The sequence below is a fragment of the Schistocerca americana genome, unplaced genomic scaffold, assembly GCF_021461395.2.
Source record: "Schistocerca americana isolate TAMUIC-IGC-003095 unplaced genomic scaffold, iqSchAmer2.1 HiC_scaffold_404, whole genome shotgun sequence".
Classification (NCBI taxonomy): Eukaryota; Metazoa; Arthropoda; class Insecta; order Orthoptera; family Acrididae; genus Schistocerca; species Schistocerca americana.
This window is the reverse complement of record NW_025726131.1, coordinates 5,001-15,000: the sequence shown is the minus strand read 5'-3', so window position 1 is coordinate 15,000 and position 10,000 is coordinate 5,001. Positions and strand designations below refer to the sequence as shown.

Sequence of the window (10,000 nt, the reverse complement as noted above, 5' to 3'; positions counted from 1 at the left end):
GCAGGAGCGAACTGCGTCGGTGAGAGCAGTGTCCAAGATGAAGGTATTTTCCAACATCCCATCCCGAGGGATGAATGCCCGCTGACGTTCGTCCACAGCACATGCGCGCATCAGGCGTGACGCGAGAACCTTGTGGAAGGTCCGCGCCAACACCGAGCAGACCGTAATGGGGCGAAAGTCAGCGGGGGATGTTGGTGCAGCCGTTTTCGGGAGAAGGGACGTCCGCGCGCGAAGCAGGCGTTCCGGAAGGGCGCGGGCCAGAAGGAAGAGATTCATCACTTTCACCAGGACTTCGTGCGGCAGGCGCCGCAACTCCGCTGGGGTAAGGCCGTCCGGCCCGGCTGCTGATCCCCTGGGCGGCAACGCGGCGGCGACCTCCTCATGTGTGACCGGCCCCCATATGCACTCGAGAGCGACAGGCTCTGAGTGCGGGAGGAGGCGGTCACGAATGAAGCCCGCGGTGGAGATGGGCTTCTTGGTGAAGAGGTCCGCCCAGAAGTCCAGCAGACCAGGGATGGCAGGTGGCGGCTGGAGCAGGGTGCCATCCAAGAGGCCGCGCACGCAACGTGCACGCGACCGTCGGAAGGCATCCTGCGTTCTCGCGTACTCCCAGCGGCGCCGCTTGCGCTTCTGCGTCGGCGGCGCGGCAGGCGGCCGCTTCGATGGTTGGCGCGGCCGCTGTGTCCTGGTGATCGATCTCTCCCCTCTGGACCCGACCGACGCAAGGGCATCCGGGAGCATGCCCAGGATGACATCGGGCGGCGTGCCCCGCCCTAGACCTATGACACGATCCAGGGCAGAGAAACGCTGGGCGGAAGCGGGTAGCCCCGCCAGATGCTCCCAGATGGCGGCGTCAGTCGGCCCCTCCGGCGGCGGCCCGGTGGTGTCGGCCGCGAAGTCCTCGGCTGCGTCGACGGGCGGCGCAGCGGCCTCGCCCGCGTCAGGCAGCGGGCTCGCTGCTCCCCGGCGGGACGCCGGCTCTTCCCCCCGACCGATCTCAAGCGCCTCCATGAATTGGCGGACAAGCTGCTTGTGGGCAGCTTGCCGCCGTCGGCACTTGATTGCCTCGAGCGTTCGGTCGGGGAACATCCTGATGAGTTCTTGATTGACGAAGAAGAACCGGGCGTCCCTCTCAAGGAACAGTTCGGCCTCCGCCTTGGCGAGCGACAGGACTTCTTCCTCCGTCCACCTCGCGCGATGCCTCTCCGTGACGATCTCCGCGTTGGCGGCCGCAAGATGTTGGCGGCGGCGATGGACCCCGAGACCGTTCTTGGTTGTAAAGCTGCGGTGGCACTCACTACAGGTATACATAGCTGCAAAAGTTACAAGATTTTCGGCACGGCCGGTTGGCCGGCTAGGTGCTGGGGGAGTTGGGGTGGCACCTTCAGCGGAAGGGCCACCACTTGTTCTCTGCTTACTGCCCCCAACTAAAAAAGGGATAGTGCGAGGGGGGGCTGGTAACCCCCCCAAGCCCCTGGTGCGGTCTTCCACTCTGCGAAATCAGCGGGCCCACGAGAAGGGGAGAAGACCGCAGGAGAGGAGAGGCTAAGAGGGCTAGGCCCATGTATTGCGCATCACTCATAGTTACTCCCGCCGTTTACCCGCGCTTGCTTGAATTTCTTCACGTTGACATTCAGAGCACTGGGCAGAAATCACATTGCGTCAACACCCGCTAGGGCCATCGCAATGCTTTGTTTTAATTAGACAGTCGGATTCCCCCAGTCCGTGCCAGTTCTGAGTTGATCGTTGAATGGCGGCCGAAGAGAATCCGCGCACCCGCGCGCCCCCGGAGGAGCACGCTAAGGCGGACGCGGCCTCGCAGCAAGGAAGATCCGTGGGAGGCCAAGGCACGGGACCGAGCTCGGATCCTGCACGCAGGTTGAAGCACCGGGGCGCGAACGCCGCGCAGGCGCGCGCATCCTGCACCGCCGGCCAGCACGAGGCCAACCAACGGCGAGAGCAGACCACGCCCGCGCTAAACGCCCGCACTTACCGGCACCCCTACGGCACTCACCTCGCCCAGGCCCGGCACGTTAGCGCTGACCCACTTCCCGACCAAGCCCGACACGCCCCGATCCTCAGAGCCAATCCTTATCCCGAAGTTACGGATCCAATTTGCCGACTTCCCTTACCTACATTATTCTATCGACTAGAGGCTCTTCACCTTGGAGACCTGCTGCGGATATGGGTACGAACCGGCGCGACACCTCCACGTGGCCCTCTCCCGGATTTTCAAGGTCCGAGGGGAAGATCGGGACACCGCCGCAGCTGCGGTGCTCTTCGCGTTCCAAACCCTATCTCCCTGCTAGAGGATTCCAGGGAACTCGAACGCTCATGCAGAAAAGAAAACTCTTCCCCGATCTCCCGACGGCGTCTCCGGGTCCTTTTGGGTTACCCCGACGAGCATCTCTAAAAGAGGGGCCCGACTTGTATCGGTTCCGCTGCCGGGTTCCGGAATAGGAACCGGATTCCCTTTCGCCCAACGGGGGCCAGCACAAAGTGCATCATGCTATGACGGCCCCCATCAACATCGGATTTCTCCTAGGGCTTAGGATCGACTGACTCGTGTGCAACGGCTGTTCACACGAAACCCTTCTCCGCGTCAGCCCTCCAGGGCCTCGCTGGAGTATTTGCTACTACCACCAAGATCTGCACCGACGGCGGCTCCAGGCAGGCTCACGCCCAGACCCTTCTGCGCCCACCGCCGCGACCCTCCTACTCGTCAGGGCTTCGCGGCCGGCCGCAAGGACCGGCCATGACTGCCAGACTGACGGCCGAGTATAGGCACGACGCTTCAGCGCCATCCATTTTCAGGGCTAGTTGCTTCGGCAGGTGAGTTGTTACACACTCCTTAGCGGATTCCGACTTCCATGGCCACCGTCCTGCTGTCTTAAGCAACCAACGCCTTTCATGGTTTCCCATGAGCGTCGATTCGGGCGCCTTAACTCGGCGTTTGGTTCATCCCACAGCGCCAGTTCTGCTTACCAAAAGTGGCCCACTTGGCACTCCGATCCGAGTCGTTTGCTCGCGGCTTCAGCATATCAAGCAAGCCGGAGATCTCACCCATTTAAAGTTTGAGAATAGGTTGAGGTCGTTTCGGCCCCAAGGCCTCTAATCATTCGCTTTACCGGATGAGACTCGTACGAGCACCAGCTATCCTGAGGGAAACTTCGGAGGGAACCAGCTACTAGATGGTTCGATTAGTCTTTCGCCCCTATACCCAGCTCCGACGATCGATTTGCACGTCAGAATCGCTACGGACCTCCATCAGGGTTTCCCCTGACTTCGTCCTGGCCAGGCATAGTTCACCATCTTTCGGGTCCCAACGTGTACGCTCTAGGTGCGCCTCACCTCGCAATGAGGACGAGACGCCCCGGGAGTGCGGAGGCCGCCGCCCCGTGAAGGGCGGGGAAGCCCCATCCTCCCTCGGCCCGCGCAAGGCGAGACCTTCACTTTCATTACGCCTTTAGGTTTCGTACAGCCCAATGACTCGCGCACATGTTAGACTCCTTGGTCCGTGTTTCAAGACGGGTCGTGAAATTGTCCAAAGCTGAAGCGCCGCTGACGGGAGCGATTATTCCGCCCGAGAGCATCCCGAGCCAACAGCGGCGCGGGTCCGGGGCCGGGCCAGGTAGGTCCGTCATCCGGGAAGAACCGCGCGCGCTTGCCGGGAGCCCGAGCGCCCAAAGGGGCGAATCGACTCCTCCAGATATACCGCCGGGCAGCCAGCCAGGACACCGGGGCTCTGCCCAACAGACGCGAACCGAGGCCCGCGGAAGGACAGGCTGCGCACCCGGGCCGTAGGCCGGCACCCAGCGGGTCGCGACGTCCTACTAGGGGAGAAGTGCGGCCCACCGCACACCGGAACGGCCCCACCCCGCGGCGAGTGGAAAGGCAACCGGACACGACCCCGCCGCGGATTGCTCCGCGCGGGCGGCCGGCCCCATCTGCCGAGGGCGGAGGCCAGTGGCCGGATGGGCGTGAATCTCACCCGTTCGACCTTTCGGACTTCTCACGTTTACCCCAGAACGGTTTCACGTACTTTTGAACTCTCTCTTCAAAGTTCTTTTCAACTTTCCCTCACGGTACTTGTTCGCTATCGGTCTCGTGGTCATATTTAGTCTCAGATGGAGTTTACCACCCACTTGGAGCTGCACTCTCAAGCAACCCGACTCGAAGGAGAGGTCCCGCCGACGCTCGCACCGGCCGCTACGGGCCTGGCACCCTCTACGGGCCGTGGCCTCATTCAAGTTGGACTTGGGCTCGGCGCGAGGCGTCGGGGTAGTGGACCCTCCCAAACACCACATGCCACGACAGGCGGCAGCCTGCGGGGTTCGGTGCTGGACTCTTCCCTGTTCGCTCGCCGCTACTGGGGGAATCCTTGTTAGTTTCTTTTCCTCCGCTTAGTAATATGCTTAAATTCAGCGGGTAGTCTCGCCTGCTCTGAGGTCGTTGTACGAGGTGTCGCACGCCACACCGCCAGCCGGCTGTGCACGCTACCGAGTAAGTACCGGTATGCGAACCGCCAGGCGACGGGCGCGCATCGCACGTTTAAGGAGGCGCGGCCGGCCCCACAGGCGGCCGCGACGCTCCCAGGTCTGCGAAGCGGGGCAAACGCCGCGCGCTTCAGTATACGTAGCCGACCCTCAGCCAGACGTGGCCCGGGAACGGAATCCATGGACCGCAATGTGCGTTCGAAACGTCGATGTTCATGTGTCCTGCAGTTCACATGTCGACGCGCAATTTGCTGCGTTCTTCATCGACCCACGAGCCGAGTGATCCACCGTCCTGGGTGATCTTTTCTTAGTTTACACTGTCTCTTTCAAGACAGTTGCATAGGCGGGACGTAGGCGTGTGGCGGCCCCTGTTCAAGCGTTCTGTGTCCAACGGCCTCACGGCCGATGGGCGTCGTACGGCTCCACACCGGAGCGGACAGGCAGTCGGGCGAAAGTCATTCAAAACCGGCGCCAGGCGCCAGGTGCCGCAGGCCAGCCGCTCCAGCGCTTCAGCGCTCGTACCACACAACATTGGCGTTAGTTTTGAGAAGCACGCGTGGTTCCGCACGCGGCGCACGGCTACTGCGAGCCGTACAGGTAGCGTGTTGCGCGACACGACACGCACATCGAAAGACATGCAGTCTAGTCGGTAATGATCCTTCCGCAGGTTCACCTACGGAAACCTTGTTACGACTTTTACTTCCTCTAAATGATCAAGTTTGGTCATCTTTCCGGTAGCATCGGCAACGACAGAGTCAATGCCGCGTACCAGTCCGAAGACCTCACTAAATCATTCAATCGGTAGTAGCGACGGGCGGTGTGTACAAAGGGCAGGGACGTAATCAACGCGAGCTTATGACTCGCGCTTACTGGGAATTCCTCGTTCATGGGGAACAATTGCAAGCCCCAATCCCTAGCACGAAGGAGGTTCAGCGGGTTACCCCGACCTTTCGGCCTAGGAAGACACGCTGATTCCTTCAGTGTAGCGCGCGTGCGGCCCAGAACATCTAAGGGCATCACAGACCTGTTATTGCTCAATCTCGTGCGGCTAGAAGCCGCCTGTCCCTCTAAGAAGAAAAGTAATCGCTGACAGCACGAAGGATGTCACGCGACTAGTTAGCAGGCTAGAGTCTCGTTCGTTATCGGAATTAACCAGACAAATCGCTCCACCAACTAAGAACGGCCATGCACCACCACCCACCGAATCAAGAAAGAGCTATCAATCTGTCAATCCTTCCGGTGTCCGGGCCTGGTGAGGTTTCCCGTGTTGAGTCAAATTAAGCCGCAGGCTCCACTCCTGGTGGTGCCCTTCCGTCAATTCCTTTAAGTTTCAGCTTTGCAACCATACTTCCCCCGGAACCCAAAAGCTTTGGTTTCCCGGAGGCTGCCCGCCGAGTCATCGGAGGAACTGCGGCGGATCGCTGGCTGGCATCGTTTATGGTTAGAACTAGGGCGGTATCTGATCGCCTTCGAACCTCTAACTTTCGTTCTTGATTAATGAAAACATACTTGGCAAATGCTTTCGCTTCTGTTCGTCTTGCGACGATCCAAGAATTTCACCTCTAACGTCGCAATACGAATGCCCCCGCCTGTCCCTATTAATCATTACCTCGGGTTCCGAAAACCAACAAAATAGAACCGAGGTCCTATTCCATTATTCCATGCACACAGTATTCAGGCGGGCTTGCCTGCTTTAAGCACTCTAATTTGTTCAAAGTAAACGTGCCGGCCCACCGAGACACTCACTCAAGAGCACCCTGGTAGGATTGCAACGGGGTCCGCCTCGGGACGCACGAGCACGCACGAGGCGCGTCGCACGCCTTCAGCTCGCCCCACCGGCAGGACGTCCCACGATACATGCCAGTTAAACACCGACGGGCGGTGAACCAACAGCGTGGGACACAAATCCAACTACGAGCTTTTTAACCGCAACAACTTTAATATACGCTATTGGAGCTGGAATTACCGCGGCTGCTGGCACCAGACTTGCCCTCCAATAGATACTCGTTAAAGGATTTAAAGTGTACTCATTCCGATTACGGGGCCTCGGATGAGTCCCGTATCGTTATTTTTCGTCACTACCTCCCCGTGCCGGGAGTGGGTAATTTGCGCGCCTGCTGCCTTCCTTGGATGTGGTAGCCGTTTCTCAGGCTCCCTCTCCGGAATCGAACCCTGATTCCCCGTTACCCGTTACAACCATGGTAGGCGCAGAACCTACCATCGACAGTTGATAAGGCAGACATTTGAAAGATGCGTCGCCGGTACGAGGACCGTGCGATCAGCCCAAAGTTATTCAGAGTCACCAAGGCAAACGGACCGGACGAGCCGACCGATTGGTTTTGATCTAATAAAAGCGTCCCTTCCATCTCTGGTCGGGACTCTGTTTGCATGTATTAGCTCTAGAATTACCACAGTTATCCAAGTAACGTGGGTACGATCTAAGGAACCATAACTGATTTAATGAGCCATTCGCGGTTTCACCTTAATGCGGCTTGTACTGAGACATGCATGGCTTAATCTTTGAGACAAGCATATGACTACTGGCAGGATCAACCAGGGAGCTGCGTCAACTAGAGCTGAGCAGCCGGCCGCCCGGGAGTGTGTCCCGGGGGCCCGCGCGAACACGCAAGCGTCCGCTCAATTATTCTGCAAACAGGAGGAGGCTGAGCTCCCCTGCACAATACACCTCGAAACCCTCTCAGGTCCCGGCGGCGCGCAGGGCCGTCCTAAGTACTTGGTCGGGTTCGAGAGAGGCGCAATCGCCCGGAGTTTGGCGAGTAGACGCTTTAGGTGCGACCACCCGTGCTCCCAACTGAGCTTGCCGCTGCCGACAGAGGCCCGGGAGCGTGCTGTCGTGGCATTGCCGGCGGGAGACAACACGCGCCACCTACGGTGGCCGGCAGCTCCAACGCCAGCGCCACAGAAGGACAAAAGCCCCACTTGGGTGCCGAAGCGAACTCTCCCAGCACAGCGCACGCGCCAACACGTCCGCACAGCTGCGATACAATCCACCTGCGAGAACCGCAGAGGCGACCGAGCAGCAGACGGCGTCGCGGCGCCGAGCGCCGGGCGGCGGCGCATCCTCAGCGCACACAGTCCTCAATCGGACCAGCACACTGCAGATGTCCACCGCGCTTCGCACCGGGCCCGCGAGGACCTACTTTGGCCGCACGGCGCCGCGTGCAGGGTGCGCCGGCGCGCAGCTGCGCCGCCTGCCGCCTCCGTCGGCCGGCGCGCCTGCCACTGGCCGCCCCCACCAGCCGGCTGTAGCGCGTGCGCCCACGCACCGCGCGGCCAGCACGCCGGAAGGCCCCCCCTCACCGGCCGGGGACGGTCCCACCCAGCCACCGCCGCGTATCGCTTCACACCCACATGCCATTCACGTTCGTGGGCATGGTGGGTATCGCTGAAACAACCGGTTGGTAGCTCAACCGATCGTCGCCATCACTGATTCACCTCTAGCGAGAACAACCGCACCACAACGGTTTACCAGTTCTTCATTTGCGTAACGTCACCAGCAAACGTAGACGTCCATCGCCATTTGCAAATTCAACGATTGTTGCATGCCTGTGTCAGGTGTCACGACACACTATGTCTGCCCACATACACGCAACAACATGTGCACGCTTCGCGAACACGTGGAAGGTGGCCCCCGTACGTATGCGATGTCCATTGCGCGAACGACTGTCAACCGGCCTCTGTCGCATGTCGCAGATGTGGAACGCAGTGCACCATGCTATCACGGTGTGTGAGAAGAGACGACTACGTCTGACAACACGCGCCACTACATCAACAGACGGCTCATGCTGATCGCCATCCACGGCATACCATACTGCAATCCAGCTCTTATAGGGAGACGACACGTAGCTGAGTGCACAATATTTGGACCGTATGGTTCGCCGTTGTTGGCGCAGTCGTGGTACGGTCACACATGTACCACGATGTATCATTCAGTACATGAGGACCAATGTGCGGTACAGTGTGTGATTTGGACGTACAACATCAGCGGACAGTTGCCACAAGCCGTACCACAACGTAGGCTGTGCTTCGCCATGCGAATGCCAATGAACAACTGCGAAGGGCATTGAGCATGTACGTCCTGCCGCCATCCGCATTACAGTGTATAGCTGCAAGGTGTTTAACATGAAGCGATACTCTGGGGACCGGGCAGTGCGAGTAGCAAACTATATTGCGGGGGTTGCAGTTAGGCAACACTACACTAATTTAACGCGTCGTATGACAATTACAGAGCAGGTTAAGGCCCAACGTGTGTTGGGTTAAGGCCCAACGTGTGTTGGGTTAAGGCCCAACGTGTGTTGGGTTAAGGCCCAACGTGTGTTGGGTTAAGGCCCAACGTGTGTTGGGTTAAGGCCCAACGTGTGTTGGGTTAAGGCCCAACGTGTGTTGGGTTAAGGCCCAACGTGTGTTGGGTTAAGGCCCAACGTGTGTTGGGTTAAGGCCCAACGTGTGTTGGGTTAAGGCCCAACGTGTGTTGGGTTAAGGCCCAACGTGTGTTGGGTTAAGGCCCAACGTGTGTTGGGTTAAGGCCCAACGTGTGTTGGGTTAAGGCCCAACGTGTGTTGGGTTAAGGCGCAACATAGGTTAGGTTAAGGCGCAACATAGGTTAGGTTAAGGCGCAACATAGGTTAGGTTAAGGCGCAACATAGGTTAGGTTAAGGCGCAACATAGGTTAGGTTAAGGCGCAACATAGGTTAGGTTACGGCGCAACATAGGTTAGGTTAAGGCGCAACATAGGTTAGGTTAAGGCGCAACATAGGTTAGGTTACGGCGCAACATAGGTTAGGTTAAGGCGCAACATAGGTTAGGTTAAGGCGCAACATAGGTTAGGTTAAGGCGCAACATAGGTTAGGTTAAGGCGCAACATAGGTTAGGTTAAGGCGCAACATAGGTTAGGTTAAGGCGCAACATAGGTTAGGTTAAGGCGCAACATAGGTTAGGTTAAGGCGCAACATAGGTTAGGTTAAGGCGCAACATAGGTTAGGTTACGGCGCAACATAGGTTAGGTTAAGGCGCAACATAGGTTAGGTTAAGGCGCAACATAGGTTAGGTTAAGGCGCAACATAGGTTAGGTTATGGCGCAACATAGGTTAGGTTACGGCGCAACATAGGTTAGGTTACGGCGCAACATAGGTTAGGTTAAGGCGCAACATAGGTTAGGTTAAGGCGCAACATAGGTTAGGTTAAGGCGCAACATAGGTTAGGTTAAGGCGCAACATAGGTTAGGTTAAGGCGCAACATAGGTTAGGTTAAGGCGCAACATAGGTTAGGTTAAGGCGCAACATAGGTTAGGTTAAGGCGCAACATGGGTTAGGTTAAGGCGCAACATGGGTTAGGTTAAGGCGCAACATGGGTTAGGTTAAGGCGCAACATGGGTTAGGTTAAGGCGCAACATGGGTTAGGTTAAGGCGCAACATGGGTTAGGTTAAGGCGCAACATGGGTTAGGTTAAGGCGCAACATGGGTTAGGTTAAGGCGCAACATGGG

General features: G+C 58.4%; 2 non-coding genes and 1 pseudogene across 2 annotated transcripts; all 3 read right to left on the bottom strand.

The window, feature by feature from the left end:
- The window catches only part of LOC124582235, a 7,823-nt pseudogene extending 3,371 nt beyond the window's left edge, over positions 1-4,452 (bottom strand).
- Positions 4,453-4,640: 188 nt separating this feature from the next.
- Positions 4,641-4,795, bottom strand: LOC124582212. The gene has a single exon (XR_006973800.1). It is a non-coding gene; the product is annotated as a 5.8S ribosomal RNA (ribosomal RNA).
- A 351-nt stretch (positions 4,796-5,146) lies between these two features.
- LOC124582217 lies at positions 5,147-7,056 on the bottom strand. The gene has a single exon (XR_006973805.1). It is a non-coding gene; the product is annotated as a small subunit ribosomal RNA (ribosomal RNA).
- Between the last annotated feature and the right edge of the window lie 2,944 nt (positions 7,057-10,000).